Here is a 23626-nt window from a genome sequence, read left to right on the forward strand (position 1 = left end):
TAGTAGTTTTGGTGTGGAGTCTTTAGGGTTTTTTATGTACAATTTCATGTCATCTGCAAATAGAGACAGTTTAACTTCTTGTCTTCCAATATGGATTCCTTGTGTTTCTTTGTTTTGTCTAATTGCTGTGGCCAAGACCTCCAGTACTGTGTTGAAAGACATTGGGGAGAGTGGGCATCCCTGTCTTGTATCCAATCGCAGAAGAAAAGCTTTCAGCTTCTCGCTGTTCACTATGACGTTGGCTGCGGTTTTATCATATATGGGCTTTATTATGTTGAGGTACTTGCCCTCTATACACATTTTGTTGAGAGTGTTTATCATGAATGGTTGTAGAACTATGTCAAACGCTTTTTCAGCATCTATGGAGATGATCATGTGGTTTTGTCTGTTTTTATGTTGATGTGCTGGATGATGTTGATGGATTATCAAATGTCGTACTATCCTTGCATCCCTGGGATGAATCCCACTTGGTCATGGGGTATCATCCATTGGATGTATTTTTGAATTCGTTTTGCTAATACGTTGATTTGTATTTTTACATCTACGTTCATCAGGGATAATCGTCTGTAGTGTTTCTTTCTTTGGTGCCATCTTTATCTGGCTTTTCCATTAGAGTGATATCGGTTTCATAGAGTGAGTTTGGGAGTAATCCCTCCTCTTCTATTTTTTGGAAAACTTTAAGGAGTATGGGTATTATGTCTGATCTGTATGTCTGTTAAAATTCCGAGGAAAATCCATCTGTCCCGGGGATTTGTTCTTTGGTAGTTTTTTGCTTACTGATTCAATTCCGTTGCTGGTAATTGGTGTGTTAAGATTTTATGTTTTTTTCTGGGTCAGCCATGGAAGGTTTTATTCTCCTAGGAATTTGTCCATTTCTCCTTGTTTTCCCAGCTTATCATCGTGTAGGTTTTCATAGTACCCTCTAATAATTCTTTGTATTTCTGTGTTGTCGGTCGCGGTTTTTCCTTTTTTATTTCTGATTCTGTTGATGTGTGTTGACTCTCTTTTCCTCTTAATATGTCTGGCAAGATGCTTATCTATATTGTTTATTTTCCCGAAGAAACAGCTCTTGCTTTCTTTGACATTTGCTAATGTTTTCTTCTCAACATTATTTATTTCTTCTCCGGTCTTTATTTATTCCATCGTTCTGCTGACCTTAGGCCACATTTGTTCTCCTTTTTCCAACTTCGATAATTGAGACTTTAGACCATTCATTTGGGATTTTTCTTCCTTCTTTACATGTGACTTGATTGCTATATATTTTCCTCTTAAGACTGCTTTTGCCGTACCCACAGTAGTTTTAGCTTTCTGTTTTGTCATTTGTTTAAATATAATGCTGAATCTAGATTTTAATTTGGTCTTTGAGTAATTGATTATTTAGGAGCATGTTGTTAAGCCTCCATGTGTTTGTGAGCCTTTTTGCTTTCTTTGTCCAATTTATTTGTAGTTCTAAGCATTTGTGGTCTGAAAAGTTGGTTGATAGGATTTCAATCTCTTGGAATTTACTGAGGCTCTTTTTGTTGCCTACTATGTGGTCTACTCTGGAGAATGTTTCATGTGCACGTGAGAAGAATGTGTGTCCTGTTGCTTTTGAAGGTAGAATTGTGTAGATATCTAATAGGGCCATCTGTTCTAGTGTGTTGTTCAGTGCCTCTGTGTCCTTACTTATTTTCTGTCTCTTGGATCTGTCCTTTGGAGTGAGTGGTGGGTTGAAGTCTCCCAATGTGTATGCATTGCATTCTATTTCCTCCTTTAATTCTGTTAGTATTTGTTTCACATATGCTGGTGCTCCTGTGCTGTATTCATATATACTCATAAAGGTTATATCCTCTTGTTGAACTGCGCCCTTCATCATTATGTAATGTTCTCCTTTATCTTTTATTATTTTTCTTCCTTTCTTTTTTTAAAATATTTTGTGCTTTATATATGATTTGTATGTTTATCCCACTTTCCCCGTTATGATGTTTATAATTGTTATTAATTTTTTTTAATATAAATTTGAAGTGGTTGGTAGATGCAAGATAAATGTAGAATACACGGTTTAGTGTTGTAAGAGAGCACATGTAGATGATCAGGTGTGTGCCTGTAGACTAAGTGTTATTCCAAGCTAGACAAGGGCAATAAAACATCCACGGATGCAGAGATCCCTCAAAACAAGGGCATTGAGGTTTTAAGACTCACCTCTGTAGATTCCCAATTTCTCACCCGATGGCCGCCCTGCGACTGTGCCTCTATTATGTTGTTCCTCCCTTGAGGAATCTACCCATCTCTGGCTAACCAGTCATCTTCCGGGACCATACAGGGAAGTTTAAATTTGATAAGTGAGATAGAAGAATTATTGTTTGAAAGGGTTAGCTTTTTACTTCTTTGCAGTTTTATGCCATGTGGTTTCTGTGCCCAGCATTTTTCAGGAAGTATCTTTACCACTTGGAAGAATTATCTTACTCGGTAAATTATATATGAGGGACGACTTCTATTTCAGGGCTGTAATTAGCAAGGAAGAAGAAAAGCTATAGAAGTAGCAGACGGACGAAATCATGGGAAGATTGTTTATTTCTTTGAAATATCTTCTTGTGGAGTAACTTAAACATGTGTAGGTTTTAAACTACTAATTAAATTGCGCACACACATTAACATAGAAGGAATACACGTACATAACCAAAGCAGAACTATAATTACCAGCCATCTCCAGTGAAACCAAGAAAAACCAGTTAGGCATCCTAGGCATTTGTGAAAATTTATCTACGATATGATGGATATTGTCCAACTGAACTTGAACGGTCTGAGAGAATTCAGACAAATTAAAACATCCGATTCCTGGGAACTGTTCACATCCCATATGCTCTTTTAACATTAGATAATTTGTAGTTGTAAGATTTTGGAGAGCTACAACTTGCACTTCTCCTAATTCTTGGTTGAGTTCCAAAAGTATAGACACAGTCAAATTGATGTTTTACTCTATGCACAGGCCAGCTTAGAAATTTCCTTCTCCGTTTACATAACAAGTACAGGAACTGGTGAGACCAATGCAGCTCCAACTGTAGCAGTGCCTGGATCTTTGTTGAGGTTTTTTGATGATCATCTTCTGGAATGACTCTTCCAGAGGTTGCTGATGTGGGAAGTTCTTCTTCATATCGTATCTTAGTTCATTTTGTGGTTAGCCCAATTAGGCTTTGATCCTCTATATAAGCACAAAGAGACCTTTTTCCCCTCCTATTTTTATGCCCTTTATACCATGTGTAGAACTCAATGGATGTCAACACATAGGAACTGCTATTTTATCAATAGAGAGGAATATTATCAGTAAACAGTACCTCCACACCGATCAACTGCAAATCTTTAACTGAACAAAATTAAGGATATTTTAGGCATGACTTAATCCTTGATTTACAGTTAACTTTATTCTATCAGGGAGTTATCCCCCTTTTCTTTCTTTATTTTCTTTTTCTTTTTCTTTCTCGTTATCATTAATCTAAACTTACATGAAGAATATTTTGTTTACTAGTCTCTCCCCTATACCTGGTTCCCACTCTTAACCCCTTTCCAGTCACTGTCATTCAGAAGAGCAAAATGTTGTAGAATCACTACTTGTCTTCTCTGTGTTGTACAGCCCACCCCTTTCTCCCACCCACCCCCATTAGAATGCTAATCTTAATATCCTCCTTCTACTTCCCCCCTTATCCCTCCCTATCCACCCATCCTCCCCACTCCCTTTACCTTTGGTACCTGTTACTCCATTCTTGCGTTCTGTGAATCCGCTTCACCTCTGTTCTTTCAGTTTTTCCTTCATTCTTACACTCCACAGATCAGTGAAATCATTTGGTATTTCTCTTTCTCTTCTTGGCTTTCTCACTGAGCATAATACCCTCCAGATCCTTCCATGGTGCTGCCAATGGTAGGATTTGCCCTCTTCTTATGTCTGAGTAATATACCATTTTGTATATGTACCACATCTTCTTTATCCATTCATCTACCAGTGGACATTTAGGTTGCTTCCAGTTCTTTGCTCTACTAAACAGTGCTGCAAAAAACATCGATGTGCATCTGTCTTTTTCAAAATTGATTGCTGCTCTCCTGGTATATATTCCTTAAAATGGAATTCGTGGGTCCAGTGGTGAATCTTTTCTGAGCATTTTGAGGAACCTCCATACTCCTTTCCACAATGGTTGAACTAATTTACATTCCCACCAGCAGTGTAGGAGGGTACCCCTTTCTCCACAGCCGCAACAACATTTGTTGTTGTTTGTCTCTTGAATAATAGCTATCCTTTGTTTAGTGAGGTGATAACTCATTGTAGTTTTCATTTGCATTTCTCTGATAAAAAGAGATGTGGAGCATCTTTTCATGTGTCTGTTGGCCATCTGTATTTGTTATTTGGAGAACCGTCTGTTCAGTTCCTCTGCCCATTTTTAATTGGATTATTTGCTTTAGTTTGTTGAGGCTTGTGAGCTCTTTATATATTTTGGGCGTCAAGCCTTTATCGGATGTGTCATTTACAAATATATTTTCCCATCCTGTAGGGCTCCTTTCTGTTGTATTGATGGTGTCTACTGCTCTACAGAAGCTTTTCACCTTAATATATTCCCACTTTTCATTTTTGCTGTTGTTTTCCTTACCCGGGAGATATTTTCAAGAAGAGGTCACTCATGTTTATGTCTAAGAGGTTTCTGCCTATGTTTTCTTCCAAGAGTTTAATGGTTTCATGACTTACCTTCCGGTCTTTGATACATTTTGGATTTACTTTTATATATGGGTTTAGACCACAGTGCAGTTTCATACTTCTACATGTGGCTGTCCAGATTTGCCATCACAATCTGTTGAGGAGACTGTCATTTCGCCATTGTATGTCCATGGCTCCTTTATCATATATTAATTGACCACATATATTTGGGTTAATGTCTGGAGTGTCTAGTCTGTTCCACTGGCGTGTGGCTCTGTTCTTGTGCCAGTACCATATTGTCTTGATTACTATGGCTTTATAGTAGAGCGTGAAGTTGGTGAGTGAGATCACCCCTACGTTATTCTTCTCTCTCAGCATTGCTATGGCTATTCGGTGTCTTTGGTGTTTCCGTGTGAATTTTTCATTTGTTCCAATTCACTGAAGAATGTTGCTGATGATTTCATAGGAAAACTTCAAATCTGTATATTGCTTTGCTCAGGATGGCCATTTTCATTATATTAATTCTTCCTAGCCTCGTGAATGTGTGAGTTTCCATTTGTTAGTGTCGCCTTTAATTTCTCTTAAGTGTAACTTGTTGTTTCCTGAGTATATGTCTATCACTTATTGCTTAGGTTTATTCCTAGGTATTTTATCCTTTCTGCTGCAATTGTGAACGGAATTGTTTTCCAGATTTCTCTTTCTACTGGTTCATTGTTCGTGTACAGTAAAGCTACAGATTTCTGTGTGTTAATTTTCTATCGTGCGACTTTGCTGTATCCCGATATGTGCTCTAGTAGTTTTGGTGTGGAGTCTTTAGTGTTTTTTATGTACAATTGCATGTCATCTGCAAATAGAGACTGTTTAACTTCTTGTCTACCAATATGGATTCCTTGTGTTTCTTTGTTTTGTCTAATTGCTGTGGCCAAGACCTCCAGTACTGTGTTGAATAACATTGGGGAGAGTGGGCATCCCTGTCTTGTATCCAATCGCAGAAGAAAAGCTTTCAGCTTCTCGCTGTTCACTATGATGTTGGCTGCGGTTTATCATATATGGGCTTTATTATGTTGAGGTACTTGCCCTCCATACACATTTTGTTGAGAGTGTTTATCATGAATGGTTGTAGAACTATGTCAAACGCTTTTTCAGCATTTATGGAGATGATCATGTGGTTTTGTCTGTCTTTATGTTGATGTGCTGGATGATGTTGATGGATTATCAAATGTTGTACTATCCTTGCATCCCTGGGATGAATCCCACTTGGTCATGGGGTATCATCCTTTGGATGTATTTTTGAATTCGTTTTGCTAATACGTTGTTTTGTATTTTTACATCTACGTTCATCAGGGATAATAGTCTGTAGTGTTTCTTTCTTTGGTGCCATCTTTTTCTGGCTTTTCCATTAGAGTGATATCGGTTTCATAGAGTGAGTTTGGGAGTAATCCCTCCTCTTCTATTTTTTGGAAAACTTTAAGGAGTATGGGTATTATGTCCGATCTGCATGTCTGTTAAAATTCCGAGGAAAATCCATCTGTCCCGGGGATTTGTTCTTTGGTAGTTTTTTGCTTGCTAATTCAATTCCATTGCTGGTAATTCGTGTGTTAAGATTTTATGTTTTTTTCTGGGTCAGCCATGGAAGGTTTTATTCTCCTAGGAATTTGTCCATTTCTCCTTGGTTTCCCAGCTTATCATCGTATAGGTTTTCATAGTACCCTCTAATAATTCTTTGTATTTCTGTGGTGTCGGTCGTGGTTTTTCCCTTTTTATTTCTGATTCTGTTGATGTGTGTTGACTCTCTTTTCCTCTTAATATGTCTGGCAAGAGGCTTATCTATATTGTTTATTTTCCCGAAGAAACAGCTCTTGCTTTCTTTGACATTTGCTAATGTTTTCTTCTCAACATTATTTATTTCTTCTCTAGTCTTTATTTATTCCATCGTTCTGCTCACCTTAGGCCACATTTGTTCTGCTTTTTAAAACTACGGTAATTGAGACATTAGACCATTCATTTGGGATTTTTCTTCCTTCTTTACATTTGACTGGATTGCTATATATTTTCCTCTTAAGACTGCTTTTGCCGTACCCACAGTAGTTTTAGCTTTCTGTTGTTGTCATTTGTTTAAATATAATGCTGAATCTCCATTTTAATTTGGTCTTTGAGTAATTGATTATTTTGGAGCATGTTGTTAAGCCTCCATGTGTTTGTGAGCCTTTTTGCTTTCTTTGTCCAATTTATTTGTAGTTCTAAGCATTTGTGGTCTGAAAAGTTGGTTGATAGGATTTCAATCACTTGGAATTTACTGAGGCTCTTTTTGTTGCCTACTATGTGGTCTACTCTGGAGAATGTTTCATGTGCACGTGAGAAGAATGTGTGTCCTGTTGCTTTTGGATGTAGAATTGTGTAGATATCTAATTGGGCCATCTGTTCTAGTGCGTTGTTAAGTGCCTCTGTGTTCTTACTTATTTTCTGTCTCTTGGATCTGTCGTTTGGAGTGAGTGGTTGGATGAAGTCTCCCAATGTGTATGCATTGCATTCTATTTCCTCCTTTAATTCTGTTAGTATTTGTTTCACATATGCTGTTGCTCCTGTGTTGTATTCATATATACTCATAAAGGTTATATCCTCTTGTTGAACTGTGCCCTTCATCATTATGTCATGTCCTCCTTTATCTTTTATTTTTTTTCTTTCTTTCTTTTTTAAAATTTTTTGTGCTTTATATATGATTTGTATGTTTATCCCACTTTCCCCTTTATGATGTTTATAATTGTTATTAATTTTTTTAATATAAATGTGTAGAGGTTGGTTGATGCAAGATAAAAGTAGAATACACGGTTTAGTGTTGTAAGAGAGCACATGTAGATGATCAGGTGTGTGCCTGTAGACTAAGTGTTAGTCCAAGCTAGACAAGGGCAATAAAACATCCACGGATGCAGAGATCCCTCAAAACAAGGGCATTGAGGTTTTAAGACTCACCTCTGTAGATTCCCAATTTCTCACCTGATGGCCTCCCTGCGACTGTGCATCTCTTATGTTTTTCCTCCCTTGAGGAATCTACCCATCTCTGGCTAACCAGTCATCTTCCGGGCCCATACAGGGAAGTTTAAATTTGATAAGTGAGACAGAAGAAATATTGTTTGAAAGGGTTAGCATTTTACTTCTTTGCAGTTTTATGCCATGTGGTTTCTGTGCCCAGCATTTTTCAGGAAGTATCTTTACCACTTGGAAGAATTATCTTACTCGGTAAATTATATATGAGGGACGACTTCTATTTCAGGGCTCTAATTAGCAAGGAAGAAGAAAAGCTATAGAAGTAGCAGACGGACGAAATCATGGGAAGATTGTTTATTTCTTTGAAATATCTTCTTGTGGAGTAACTTAAGCATGTGTAGGTTTTAAACTACTAATTAAATTGCGCACACACATTAACATAGAAGGAATACACGTACATAACCAAAGCAGAACTATAATTACCAGCCATCTCCAGTGAAACCAAGAAAAACCAGTTAGGCATCCTAGGCATTTGTGAAAATTTATCTACGATATGATGGATATTGTCCAACTGAACTTGAACGGTCTGAGAGAATTCAGACAAATTAAAACATCCGATTCCTGGGAACTGTTCACATCCCATATGCTCTTTTAACAGTAGATAATTTGTAGTTGTAAGATTTTGGAGAGCTACAACTTGCACTTCTCCTAATTCTTGGTTGAGTTCCAAAAGTATAGACACAGTCAAATTGATGTTTTACTCTATGCACAGGCCAGCTTAGAAATTTCCTTCTCCGTTTACATAACAAGTACAGGAACTGGTGAGACCAATGCAGCTCCAACTGTAGCAGTGCCTGGATCTTTGTTGAGGTTTTTTGATGATCATCTTCTGGAATGACTCTTCCAGAGGTTGCTGATGTGGGAAGTTCTTCTTCATATCGTATCTTAGTTCATTTTGTGGTTAGCCCAATTAGGCTTTGATCCTCTATATAAGCACAAAGAGACCTTTTTCCCCTCCTATTTTTATGCCCTTTATACCATGTGTAGAACTCAATGGATGTCAACACATAGGAACTGCTCTTTTATCAATAGAGAGGAATATTATCAGTAAACAGTACCTCCACACCGATCATCTGCAAATCTTTAACTGAACAAAATTAAGGATATTTTAGGCATGACTTAATCCTTGATTTACAGTTAACTTTATTCTATCAGGGAGTTATCCCCCTTTTCTTTCTTTATTTTCTTTTTCTTTTTCTTTCTCGTTATCATTAATCTAAACTTCCATGAAGAATATTTTGTTTACTAGTCTCTCCCCTATACCTGGTCCCCACTATTAACCCCTTTCCAGTCACTGTCATTCAGAAGAGCAAAATGTTGTAGAATCACTACTTGTCTTCTCTGTGTTGTACAGCCAACCCCTTTCTCCCACCCACCCCCATTAGCATGCTAATCTTAATATCCTCCTTCTACTTCCCCCCTTATCCCTTCCTATCCACCCATCCTCCCCACTCCATTTCCCTTTGGTACCTGTTACTCCATTCTTGCGTTCTGTGAATCCGCTTCTGCTTTGTTCTTTCAGTTTTTCCTTCATTCTTACACTCCACAGATCAGTGAAATCATTTGGTATTTCTCTTTCTCTTCTTGGCTTTCTCACTGAGCATAATACCCTCCAGATCCTTCCATGGTGCTGCCAATGGTAGGATTTGCCCTCTTCTTATGTCTGAGTAATATACCATTTTGTATATGTACCACATCTTCTTTATCCATTCATCTACCAGTGGACATTTAGGTTGCTTCCAGTTCTTTGCTATACTAAACAGTGCTGCAAAAAACATCGATGTGCATCTGTCTTTTTCAAACTTGATTGCTGCTCTCCTGGTATATATTCCTTAAAATGGAATTCCTGGGTCCAGTGGTGAATCTTTTCTGAGCATTTTGAGGAACCTCCATACTCCTTTCCACAATGGTTGAACTAATTTACATTCCCACCAGCAGTGTAGGAGGGTTCCCCTTTCTCCACAGCCGCAACAACATTTGTTGTTGTTTGTCTCTTGAATAATAGCTATCCTTTGTGGAGTGAGGTGATAACTCATTGTAGTTTTCATTTGCATTTCTCTGATAAAAAGAGATGTGGAGCATCTTTTCATGTGTCTGTTGGCCATCTGTATTTGTTATTTGGAGAACCGTCTGTTCAGTTCCTCTGCCCATTTTTAATTGGATTATTTGCTTTAGTTTGTTGAGGCTTGTGAGCTCTTTATATATTTTGGGCGTCAAGCCTTTATCGGTTGTGTCATTTACAAATATATTTTCCCATCCTGTAGGGCTCCTTTCTGTTGTATTGATGGTGTCTACTGCTCTACAGAAGCTTTTCACCTTAATATATTCCCACTTTTCATTTTTGCTGTTGTTTTCCTTACCCGGGAGATATTTTCAAGAAGAGGTCACTCATGTTTATGTCTAAGAGGTTTCTGCCTATGTTTTCTTCCAAGAGTTTAATGGTTTCATGACTTACCTTCCGGTCTTTGATACATTTTGGATTTACTTTTATATATGGGTTTAGACCACAGTGCAGTTTCATACTTCTTCATGTGGCTGTCCAGATTTGCCATCACAATCTGTTGAGGAGACTGTCATTTCGCCATTGTATGTCCATGGCTCCTTTATCATATATTAATTGACCACATATATTTGGGTTAATGTCTGGAGTGTCTAGTCTGTTCCACTGGCGTGTGGCTCTGTTCTTGTGCCAGTACCATATTGTCTTGATTACTATGGCTTTATAGTAGAGCGTGAAGTTGGTGAGTGAGATCACCCCTACGTTATTCTTCACTCTCAGCATTGCTATGGCTATTCGGTGTCTTTGGTGTTTCCGTGTGAATTTTTCATTTGTTCCAATTCATTGAAGAATATTGCTGATGATTTCATAGGAAAACTTCAAATCTGTATATTGCTTTGCTCAGGATGGCCATTTTCATGATATTAATTCTTCCTAGCCTCGTGTATGTGTGACTTTCCATTTGTTAGTGTCGCCTTTAATTTCTCTTAAGTGTGACTTGTTGTTTCCTGAGTATATGTCTATCACTTCCTTGCTTAGGTTTATTCCTAGGTATTTTATCCTTTCTGCTGCAATTGTGAACGGAATTGTTTTCCAGATTTCTTTTTCTACTGGTTCATTGTTCGTGTACAGTAAAGCTACAGATTTCTGTGTGTTAATTTTCTATCGTGCGACTTTGCTGTATCCCGATATGTGCTCTAGTAGTTTTGGTGTGGAGTCTTTAGTGTTTTTTATGTACAATTGCATGTCATCTGCAAATAGAGACAGTTTAACTTCTTGTCTACCAATATGGATTCCTTGTGTTTCTTTGTTTTGTCTAATTGCTGTGGCCAAGACCTCCAGTACTGTGTTGAATAACATTGGGGAGAGTGGGCATTCCTGTCTTGTATCCAATCGCAGAAGAAAAGCTTTCAGCTTCTCGCTGTTCACTATGATGTTGGCTGCGGTTTATCATATATGGGCTTTATTATGTTGAGGTACTTGCCCTCTATACACATTTTGTTGAGAGTGTTTATCATGAATGGTTGTAGAACTATGTCAAACGCTTTCTCAGCATTTATGGAGATGATCATGTGGTTTTGTCTGTCTTTATGTTGATGTGCTGGATGATGTTGATGGATTATCAAATGTTGTACTATCCTTGCATCCCTGGGATGAATCCCACTTGGTCATGGGGTATCATCCTTTGGATATATTTTTGAATTCGTTTTGCTAATACGTTGTTTTGTATTTTTACATCTACGTTCATCAGGGATAATCGTCTGTAGTGTTTCTTTCTTTGGTGCCATCTTTATCTGGCTTTTCCATTAGAGTGATATCGGTTTCATAGAGTGAGTTTGGGAGTAATCCCTCCTCTTCTATTTTTTGGAAAACTTTAAGGAGTATGGGTATTATGTCTGATCTGCATGTCTGTTAAAATTCCGAGGAAAATCCATCTGTCCCGGGGATTTGTTCTTTGGTAGTTTTTTGCTTGCTAATTCAATTCCATTGCTGGTAATTCGTGTGTTAAGATTTTATGTTTTTTTCTGGGTCAGCCATGGAAGGTTTTATTCTCCTAGGAATTTTTCCATTTCTCCTTGGTTTCCCAGCTTATCATCGTATAGGTTTTCATAGTACCCTCTAATAATTCTTTGTATTTCTGTGGTGTCGGTCGTGGTTTTTCCCTTTTTATTTCTGATTCTGTTGATGTGTGTTGACTCTCTTTTCCTCTTAATATGTCTGGCAAGAGGCTTATCTATATTGTTTATTTTCCCGAAGAAACAGCTCTTGCTTTCTTTGACATTTGCTAATGTTTTCTTCTCAACATTATTTATTTCTTCTCTAGTCTTTATTTATTCCATCGTTCTGCTCACCTTAGGCCACATTTGTTCTGCTTTTTAAAACTACGGTAATTGAGACATTAGACCATTCATTTGGGATTTTTCTTCCTTCTTTACATGTGACTGGATTGCTATATATTTTCCTCTTAAGACTGCTTTTGCCGTACCCACAGTAGTTTTAGCTTTCTGTTGTTGTCATTTGTTTAAATATAATGCTGAATCTCCATTTTAATTTGGTCTTTGAGTAATTGATTATTTAGGAGCATGTTGTTAAGCCTCCATGTGTTTGTGAGCCCTTTTGCTTTCTTTGTCCAATTTATTTGTAGTTCTAAGCATTTGTGGTCTGAAAAGTTGGTCGATAGGATTTCAATCACTTGGAATTTACTGAGGCTCTTTTTGTTGCCTACTATGTGGTCTACTCTGGAGAATGTTTCATGTGCACGTGAGAAGAATGTGTGTCCTGTTGCTTTTGGATGTAGAATTGTGTAGATATCTAATTGGGCCATCTGTTCTAGTGCGTTGTTCAGTGCCTCTGTGTCCTTACTTATTTTCTGTCCCTTGGATCTGTCGTTTGGAGTGTGTGGTGGGTTTAAGTCTCCCAATGTGTATGCATTGCATTCTATTTCCTCCTTTAATTCTGTTAGTATTTGTTTCACATATGCTGGTGCTCCTGTGCTGTATTCATATATACTCATAAAGGTTATATCCTCTTGTTGAACTGTGCCCTTCATCATTATGTCATGTCCTCCTTTATCTTTTATTTTTTTTCATTCTTTCTTTTTTAAAATTTTTTGTGCTTTATATATGATTTGTATGTTTATCCCACTTTCCCCGTTATGATGTTTATAATTGTTATTAATTTATTTAATATAAATGTGTAGTGGTTGGTAGATGCAAGATAAAAGTAGAATACACGGTTTAGTGTTGTAAGAGAGCACATGTAGATGATCAGTTGTGTGCCTGTAGACTAAGTGTTAGTCCAAGCTAGACAAGGGCAATAATACATCCACGGATGCAGAGATCCCTCAAAACAAGGGCATTGAGGTTTTAAGACTCACCTCTGTAGATTCCCAATTTCTCACCTGATGGACGCCCTGCGACTGTGCATCTCTTATGTTTTTCCTCCCTTGAGGAATCTACCCATCTCTGGCTAACCAGTCATCTTCCGGGCCCATACAGGGAAGTTTAAATTTGATAAGTGAGACAGAAGAAATATTGTTTGAAAGGGTTAGCATTTTACTTCTTTGCAGTTTTATGCCATGTGGTTTCTGTGCCCAGCATTTTTCAGGAAGTATCTTTACCACTTGGAAGAATTATCTTACTCGGTAAATTATATATGAGGGACGACTTCTATTTCAGGGCTCTAATTAGCAAGGAAGAAGAAAAGCTATAGAAGTAGCAGACGGACGAAATCATGGGAAGATTGTTTATTTCTTTGAAATATCTTCTTGTGGAGTAACTTAAGCATGTGTAGGTTTTAAACTACTAATTAAATTGCGCACACACATTAACATAGAAGGAATACACGTACATAACCAAAGCAGAACTATAATTACCAGCCATCTCCAGTGAAACCAAGAAAAACCAGTTAGGCATCCTAGGCATTTGTGAAAATTTATCTACGATATGATGGATATTGTCCAACTGAACTTGAACGGTCTGAGAGAATTCAGACAAATTAAAACATCCGATTCCTGGGAACTGTTCACATCCCATATGCTCTTTTAACAGTAGATAATTTGTAGTTGTAAGATTTTGGAGAGCTACAACTTGCACTTCTCCTAATTCTTGGTTGAGTTCCAAAAGTATAGACACAGTCAAATTGATGTTTTACTCTATGCACAGGCCAGCTTAGAAATTTCCTTCTCCGTTTACATAACAAGTACAGGAACTGGTGAGACCAATGCAGCTCCAACTGTAGCAGTGCCTGGATCTTTGTTGAGGTTTTTTGATGATCATCTTCTGGAATGACTCTTCCAGAGGTTGCTGATGTGGGAAGTTCTTCTTCATATCGTATCTTAGTTCATTTTGTGGTTAGCCCAATTAGGCTTTGATCCTCTATATAAGCACAAAGAGACCTTTTTCCCCTCCTATTTTTATGCCCTTTATACCATGTGTAGAACTCAATGGATGTCAACACATAGGAACTGCTCTTTTATCAATAGAGAGGAATATTATCAGTAAACAGTACCTCCACACCGATCATCTGCAAATCTTTAACTGAACAAAATTAAGGATATTTTAGGCATGACTTAATCCTTGATTTACAGTTAACTTTATTCTATCAGGGAGTTATCCCCCTTTTCTTTCTTTATTTTCTTTTTCTTTTTCTTTCTCGTTATCATTAATCTAAACTTCCATGAAGAATATTTTGTTTACTAGTCTCTCCCCTATACCTGGTCCCCACTATTAACCCCTTTCCAGTCACTGTCATTCAGAAGAGCAAAATGTTGTAGAATCACTACTTGTCTTCTCTGTGTTGTACAGCCAACCCCTTTCTCCCACCCACCCCCATTAGCATGCTAATCTTAATATCCTCCTTCTACTTCCCCCCTTATCCCTTCCTATCCACCCATCCTCCCCACTCCATTTCCCTTTGGTACCTGTTACTCCATTCTTGCGTTCTGTGAATCCGCTTCTGCTTTGTTCTTTCAGTTTTTCCTTCATTCTTACACTCCACAGATCAGTGAAATCATTTGGTATTTCTCTTTCTCTTCTTGGCTTTCTCACTGAGCATAATACCCTCCAGATCCTTCCATGGTGCTGCCAATGGTAGGATTTGCCCTCTTCTTATGTCTGAGTAATATACCATTTTGTATATGTACCACATCTTCTTTATCCATTCATCTACCAGTGGACATTTAGGTTGCTTCCAGTTCTTTGCTATACTAAACAGTGCTGCAAAAAACATCGATGTGCATCTGTCTTTTTCAAACTTGATTGCTGCTCTCCTGGTATATATTCCTTAAAATGGAATTCCTGGGTCCAGTGGTGAATCTTTTCTGAGCATTTTGAGGAACCTCCATACTCCTTTCCACAATGGTTGAACTAATTTACATTCCCACCAGCAGTGTAGGAGGGTTCCCCTTTCTCCACAGCCGCAACAACATTTGTTGTTGTTTGTCTCTTGAATAATAGCTATCCTTTGTGGAGTGAGGTGATAACTCATTGTAGTTTTCATTTGCATTTCTCTGATAAAAAGAGATGTGGAGCATCTTTTCATGTGTCTGTTGGCCATCTGTATTTGTTATTTGGAGAACCGTCTGTTCAGTTCCTCTGCCCATTTTTAATTGGATTATTTGCTTTAGTTTGTTGAGGCTTGTGAGCTCTTTATATATTTTGGGCGTCAAGCCTTTATCGGTTGTGTCATTTACAAATATATTTTCCCATCCTGTAGGGCTCCTTTCTGTTGTATTGATGGTGTCTACTGCTCTACAGAAGCTTTTCACCTTAATATATTCCCACTTTTCATTTTTGCTGTTGTTTTCCTTACCCGGGAGATATTTTCAAGAAGAGGTCACTCATGTTTATGTCTAAGAGGTTTCTGCCTATGTTTTCTTCCAAGAGTTTAATGGTTTCATGACTTACCTTCCGGTCTTTGATACATTTTGGATTTACTTTTATATATGGGTTTAGACCACAGTGCAGTTTCATACTTCTTCATGTGGCTGTCCAGATTTGCCATCACAATCTGTTGAGGAGACTGTCATTTCGCCATTGTATGTCCATGGCTCCTTTATCATATATTAATTGACCACATATATTTGGGTTAATGTCTGGAGTGTCTAGTCTGTTCCACTGGCGTGTGGCTCTGTTCTTGTGCCAGTACCATATTGTCTTGATTACTATGGCTTTATAGTAGAGCGTGAAGTTGGTGAGTGAGATCACCCCTACGTTATTCTTCACTCTCAGCATTGCTATGGCTATTCGGTGTCTTTGGTGTTTCCGTGTGAATTTTTCATTTGTTCCAATTCATTGAAGAATATTGCTGATGATTTCATAGGAAAACTTCAAATCTGTATATTGCTTTGCTCAGGATGGCCATTTTCATGATATTAATTCTTCCTAGCCTCGTGTATGTGTGACTTTCCATTTGTTAGTGTCGCCTTTAATTTCTCTTAAGTGTGACTTGTTGTTTCCTGAGTATATGTCTATCACTTCCTTGCTTAGGTTTATTCCTAGGTATTTTATCCTTTCTGCTGCAATTGTGAACGGAATTGTTTTCCAGATTTCTTTTTCTACTGGTTCATTGTTCGTGTACAGTAAAGCTACAGATTTCTGTGTGTTAATTTTCTATCGTGCGACTTTGCTGTATCCCGATATGTGCTCTAGTAGTTTTGGTGTGGAGTCTTTAGTGTTTTTTATGTACAATTGCATGTCATCTGCAAATAGAGACAGTTTAACTTCTTGTCTACCAATATGGATTCCTTGTGTTTCTTTGTTTTGTCTAATTGCTGTGGCCAAGACCTCCAGTACTGTGTTGAATAACATTGGGGAGAGTGGGCATCCCTGTCTTGTATCCAATCGCAGAAGAAAAGCTTTCAGCTTCTCGCTGTTCACTATGATGTTGGCTGCGGTTTATCATATATGGGCTTTATTATGTTGAGGTACTTGCCCTCTATACACATTTTGTTGAGAGTGTTTATCATGAATGGTTGTAGAACTATGTCAAACGCTTTCTCAGCATTTATGGAGATGATCATGTGGTTTTGTCTGTCTTTATGTTGATGTGCTGGATGATGTTGATGGATTATCAAATGTTGTACTATCCTTGCATCCCTGGGATGAATCCCACTTGGTCATGGGGTATCATCCTTTGGATATATTTTTGAATTCGTTTTGCTAATACGTTGTTTTGTATTTTTACATCTACGTTCATCAGGGATAATCGTCTGTAGTGTTTCTTTCTTTGGTGCCATCTTTATCTGGCTTTTCCATTAGAGTGATATCGGTTTCATAGAGTGAGTTTGGGAGTAATCCCTCCTCTTCTATTTTTTGGAAAACTTTAAGGAGTATGGGTATTATGTCTGATCTGCATGTCTGTTAAAATTCCGAGGAAAATCCATCTGTCCCGGGGATTTGTTCTTTGGTAGTTTTTTGCTTGCTAATTCAATTCCATTGCTGGTAATTCGTGTGTTAAGATTTTATGTTTTTTTCTGGGTCAGCCATGGAAGGTTTTATTCTCCTAGGAATTTGTCCATTTCTCCTTGGTTTCCCAGCTTATCATCGTATAGGTTTTCATACTACCCTCTAATAATTCTTTGTATTTCTGTGGTGTCGGTCGTGGTTTTTCCCTTTTTATTTCTGATTCTGTTGATGTGTGTTGACTCTCTTTTCCTCTTAATATGTCTGGCAAGAGGCTTATCTATATTGTTTATTTTCCCGAAGAAACAGCTCTTGCTTTCTTTGACATTTGCTAATGTTTTCTTCTCAACATTATTTATTTCTTCTCTAGTCTTTATTTATTCCATCGTTCTGCTCACCTTAGGCCACATTTGTTCTGCTTTTTAAAACTACGGTAATTGAGACATTAGACCATTCATTTGGGATTTTTCTTCCTTCTTTACATGTGACTGGATTGCTATATATTTTCCTCTTAAGACTGCTTTTGCCGTACCCACAGTAGTTTTAGCTTTCTGTTGTTGTCATTTGTTTAAATATAATGCTGAATCTCCATTTTAATTTGGTCTTTGAGTAATTGATTATTTAGGAGCATGTTGTTAAGCCTCCATGTGTTTGTGAGCCCTTTTGCTTTCTTTGTCCAATTTATTTGTAGTTCTAAGCATTTGTGGTCTGAAAAGTTGGTCGATAGGATTTCAATCACTTGGAATTTACTGAGGCTCTTTTTGTTGCCTACTATGTGGTCTACTCTGGAGAATGTTTCATGTGCACGTGAGAAGAATGTGTGTCCTGTTGCTTTTGGATGTAGAATTGTGTAGATATCTAATTGGGCCATCTGTTCTAGTGCGTTGTTCAGTGCCTCTGTGTCCTTACTTATTTTCTGTCCCTTGGATCTGTCGTTTGGAGTGTGTGGTGGGTTTAAGTCTCCCAATGTGTATGCATTGCATTCTATTTCCTCCTTTAATTCTGTTAGTATTTGTTTCACATATGCTGGTGCTCCTGTGCTGTATTCATATATACTCATAAAGGTTATATCCTCTTGTTGAACTGTGCCCTTCATCATTATGTCATGTCCTCCTTTATCTTTTATTTTTTTTCATTCTTTCTTTTTAAAATTTTTTGTGCTTTATATATGATTTGTATGTTTATCCCACTTTCCCCGTTATGATGTTTATAATTGTTATTAATTTATTTAATATAAATGTGTAGTGGTTGGTAGATGCAAGATAAAAGTAGAATACACGGTTTAGTGTTGTAAGAGAGCACATGTAGATGATCAGTTGTGTGCCTGTAGACTAAGTGTTAGTCCAAGCTAGACAAGGGCAATAATACATCCACGGATGCAGAGATCCCTCAAAACAAGGGCATTGAGGTTTTAAGACTCACCTCTGTAGATTCCCAATTTCTCACCTGATGGACGCCCTGCGACTGTGCATCTCTTATGTTTTTCCTCCCTTGAGGAATCTACCCATCTCTGGCTAACCAGTCATCTTCCGGGCCCATACAGGGAAGTTTAAATTTGATAAGTGAGACAGAAGAAATATTGTTTGAAAGGGTTAGCATTTTACTTCTTTGCAGTTTTATGCCATGTGGTTTCTGTGCCCAGCATTTTTCAGGAAGTATCTTTACCACTTGGAAGAATTATCTTACTCGGTAAATTATATATGAGGGACGACTTCTATTTCAGGGCTCTAATTAGCAAGGAAGAAGAAAAGCTATAGAAGTAGCAGACGGACGAAATCATGGGAAGATTGTTTATTTCTTTGAAATATCTTCTTGTGGAGTAACTTAAGCATGTGTAGGTTTTAAACTACTAATTAAATTGCGCACACACATTAACATAGAAGGAATACACGTACATAACCAAAGCAGAACTATAATTACCAGCCATCTCCAGTGAAACCAAGAAAAACCAGTTAGGCATCCTAGGCATTTGTGAAAATTTATCTACGATATGATGGATATTGTCCAACTGAACTTGAACGGTCTGAGAGAATTCAGACAAATTAAAACATCCGATTCCTGGGAACTGTTCACATCCCATATGCTCTTTTAACAGTAGATAATTTGTAGTTGTAAGATTTTGGAGAGCTACAACTTGCACTTCTCCTAATTCTTGGTTGAGTTCCAAAAGTATAGACACAGTCAAATTGATGTTTTACTCTATGCACAGGCCAGCTTAGAAATTTCCTTCTCCGTTTACATAACAAGTACAGGAACTGGTGAGACCAATGCAGCTCCAACTGTAGCAGTGCCTGGATCTTTGTTGAGGTTTTTTGATGATCATCTTCTGGAATGACTCTTCCAGAGGTTGCTGATGTGGGAAGTTCTTCTTCATATCGTATCTTAGTTCATTTTGTGGTTAGCCCAATTAGGCTTTGATCCTCTATATAAGCACAAAGAGACCTTTTTCCCCTCCTATTTTTATGCCCTTTATACCATGTGTAGAACTCAATGGATGTCAACACATAGGAACTGCTCTTTTATCAATAGAGAGGAATATTATCAGTAAACAGTACCTCCACACCGATCATCTGCAAATCTTTAACTGAACAAAATTAAGGATATTTTAGGCATGACTTAATCCTTGATTTACAGTTAACTTTATTCTATCAGGGAGTTATCCCCCTTTTCTTTCTTTATTTTCTTTTTCTTTTTCTTTCTCGTTATCATTAATCTAAACTTACATGAAGAATATTTTGTTTACTAGTCTCTCCCCTATACCTGGTCCCCACTATTAACCCCTTTCCAGTCACTGTCATTCAGAAGAGCAAAATGTTGTAGAATCACTACTTGTCTTCTCTGTGTTGTACAGCCAACCCCTTTCTCCCACCCACCCCCATTAGCATGCTAATCTTAATATCCTCCTTCTACTTCCCCCCTTATCCCTCCCTATCCACCCATCCTCCCCACTTCCTTTCCCTTTGGTACCTGTTACTCCATTCTTGCGTTCTGTGAATCCGCTTCTGCTTTGTTCTTTCAGTTTTTCCTTCATTCTTACACTCCACAGATCAGTGAAATCATTTGGTATTTCTCTTTCTCTTCTTGGCTTTCTCACTGAGCATAATACCCTCCAGATCCTTCCATGGTGCTGCCAATGGTAGGATTTGCCCTCTTCTTATGTCTGAGTAATATACCATTTTGTATATGTACCACATCTTCTTTATCCATTCATCTACCAGTGGACATTTAGGTTGCTTCCAGTTCTTTGCTCTACTAAACAGTGCTGCAAAAAACATCGATGTGCATCTGTCTTTTTCAAACTTGATTGCTGCTCTCCTGGTATATATTCCTTAAAATGGAATTCCTGGGTCCAGTGGTGAATCTTTTCTGAGCATTTTGAGGAACCTCCATACTCCTTTCCACAATGGTTGAACTAATTTACATTCCCACCAGCAGTGTAGGAGGGTTCCCCTTTCTCCACAGCCGCAACAACATTTGTTGTTGTTTGTCTCTTGAATAATAGCTATCCTTTGTGGAGTGAGGTGATAACTCATTGTAGTTTTCATTTGCATTTCTCTGATAAAAAGAGATGTGGAGCATCTTTTCATGTGTCTGTTGGCCATCTGTATTTGTTATTTGGAGAACCGTCTGTTCAGTTCCTCTGCCCATTTTTAATTGGATTATTTGCTTTAGTTTGTTGAGGCTTGTGAGCTCTTTATATATTTTGGGCGTCAAGCCTTTATCGGATGTGTCATTTACAAATATATTTTCCCATCCTGTAGGGCTCCTTTCTGTTGTATTGATGGTGTCTACTGCTCTACAGAAGCTTTTCACCTTAATATATTCCCACTTTTCATTTTTGCTGTTGTTTTCCTTACCCGGGAGATATTTTCAAGAAGAGGTCACTCATGTTTATGTCTAAGAGGTTTCTGCCTATGTTTTCTTCCAAGAGTTTAATGGTTTCATGACTTACCTTCCGGTCTTTGATACATTTTGGATTTACTTTTATATATGGGTTTAGACCACAGTGCAGTTTCATACTTCTTCATGTGGCTGTCCAGATTTGCCATCACAATCTGTTGAGGAGACTGTCATTTCGCCATTGTATGTCCATGGTTCCTTTATCATATATTAATTGACCACATATATTTGGGTTAATGTCTGGAGTGTCTAGTCTGTTCCACTGGCGTGTGGCTCTGTTCTTGTGCCAGTACCATATTGTCTTGATTACTATGGCTTTATAGTAGAGCGTGAAGTTGGTGAGTGAGATCACCCCTACGTTATTCTTCACTCTCAGCATTGCTATGGCTATTCGGTGTCTTTGGTGTTTCCGTGTGAATTTTTCATTTGTTCCAATTCATTGAAGAATATTGCTGATGATTTCATAGGAAAACTTCAAATCTGTATATTGCTTTGCTCAGGATGGCCATTTTCATGATATTAATTCTTCCTAGCCTCGTGTATGTGTGACTTTCCATTTGTTAGTGTCGCCTTTAATTTCTCTTAAGTGTGACTTGTTGTTTCCTGAGTATATGTCTATCACTTCCTTGCTTAGGTTTATTCCTAGGTATTTTATCCTTTCTGCTGCAATTGTGAACGGAATTGTTTTCCAGATTTCTTTTTCTACTGGTTCATTGTTCGTGTACAGTAAAGCTACAGATTTCTGTGTGTTAATTTTCTATCGTGCGACTTTGCTGTATCCCGATATGTGCTCTAGTAGTTTTGGTGTGGAGTCTTTAGTGTTTTTTATGTACAATTGCATGTCATCTGCAAATAGAGACAGTTTAACTTCTTGTCTACCAATATGGATTCCTTGTGTTTCTTTGTTTTGTCTAATTGCTGTGGCCAAGACCTCCAGTACTGTGTTGAATAACATTGGGGAGAGTGGGCATCCCTGTCTTGTGTCCAATCGCAGAAGAAAAGCTTTCAGCTTCTTGCTGTTCACTATGATGTTGGCTGCGGTTTATCATATATGGGCTTTATTATGTTGAGGTACTTGCCCTCTATACACATTTTGTTGAGAGTGTTTATCATGAATGGTTGTAGAACTATGTCAAACGCTTTTTCAGCATTTATGGAGATGATCATGTGGTTTTGTCTGTCTTTATGTTGATGTGCTGGATGATGTTGATGGATTATCAAATGTTGTACTATCCTTGCATCCCTGGGATGAATCCCACTTGGTCATGGTGTATCATCCTTTGGATGTATTTTTGAATTCGTTTTGCTAATACGTTGTTTTGTATTTTTACATCTACGTTCATCAGGGATAATCGTCTGTAGTGTTTCTTTCTTTGGTGCCATCTTTATCTGGCTTTTCCATTAGAGTGATATCGGTTTCATAGAGTGAGTTTGGGAGTAATCCCTCCTCTTCTATTTTTTGGAAAACTTTAAGGAGTATGGGTATTATGTCTGATCTGCATGTCTGTTAAAATTCCGAGGAAAATCCATCTGTCCCGGGGATTTGTTCTTTGGTAGTTTTTTGCTTGCTAATTCAATTCCATTGCTGGTAATTCGTGTGTTAAGATTTTATGTTTTTTTCTGGGTCAGCCATGGAAGGTTTTATTCTCCTAGGAATTTGTCCATTTCTCCTTGGTTTCCCAGCTTATCATCGTATAGGTTTTCATAGTACCCTCTAATAATTCTTTGTATTTCTGTGGTGTCGGTCGTGGTTTTTCCTTTTTTATTTCTGATTCTGTTGATGTGTGTTGACTCTCTTTTCCTCTTAATATGTCTGGCAAGAGGCTTATCTATATTGTTTATTTTCCCGAAGAAACAGCTCTTGCTTTCTTTGACATTTGCTAATGTTTTCTTCTCAACATTATTTATTTCTTCTCTAGTCTTTATTTATTCCATCGTTCTGCTCACCTTAGGCCACATTTGTTCTGCTTTTTAAAACTACGGTAATTGAGACATTAGACCATTCATTTGGGATTTTTCTTCCTTCTTTACATGTGACTGGATTGCTATATATTTTCCTCTTAAGACTGCTTTTGCCGTACCCACAGTAGTTTTAGCTTTCTGTTGTTGTCATTTGTTTAAATATAATGCTGAATCTCCATTTTAATTTGGTCTTTGAGTAATTGATTATTTAGGAGCATGTTGTTAAGCCTCCATGTGTTTGTGAGCCTTTTTGCTTTCTTTGTCCAATTTATTTGTAGTTCTAAGCATTTGTGGTCTGAAAAGTTGGTTGATAGGATTTCAATCACTTGGAATTTACTGAGGCTCTTTTTGTTGCCTACTATGTGGTCTACTCTGGAGAATGTTTCATGTGCACGTGAGAAGAATGTGTGTCCTGTTGCTTTTGGATGTAGAATTGTGTAGATATCTAATTGGGCCATCTGTTCTAGTGCGTTGTTCAGTGCCTCTGTGTTCTTACTTATTTTCTGTCTCTTGGATCTGTCGTTTGGAGTGAGTGGTTGGATGAAGTCTCCCAATGTGTATGCATTGCATTCTATTTCCTCCTTTAATTCTGTTAGTATTTGTTTCACATATGCTGTTGCTCCTGTGTTGTATTCATATATACTCATAAAGGTTATA

Source organism: Manis pentadactyla, chromosome Y, assembly GCF_030020395.1.
Source record: "Manis pentadactyla isolate mManPen7 chromosome Y, mManPen7.hap1, whole genome shotgun sequence".
NCBI lineage: Eukaryota > Metazoa > Chordata > Mammalia > Pholidota > Manidae > Manis > Manis pentadactyla.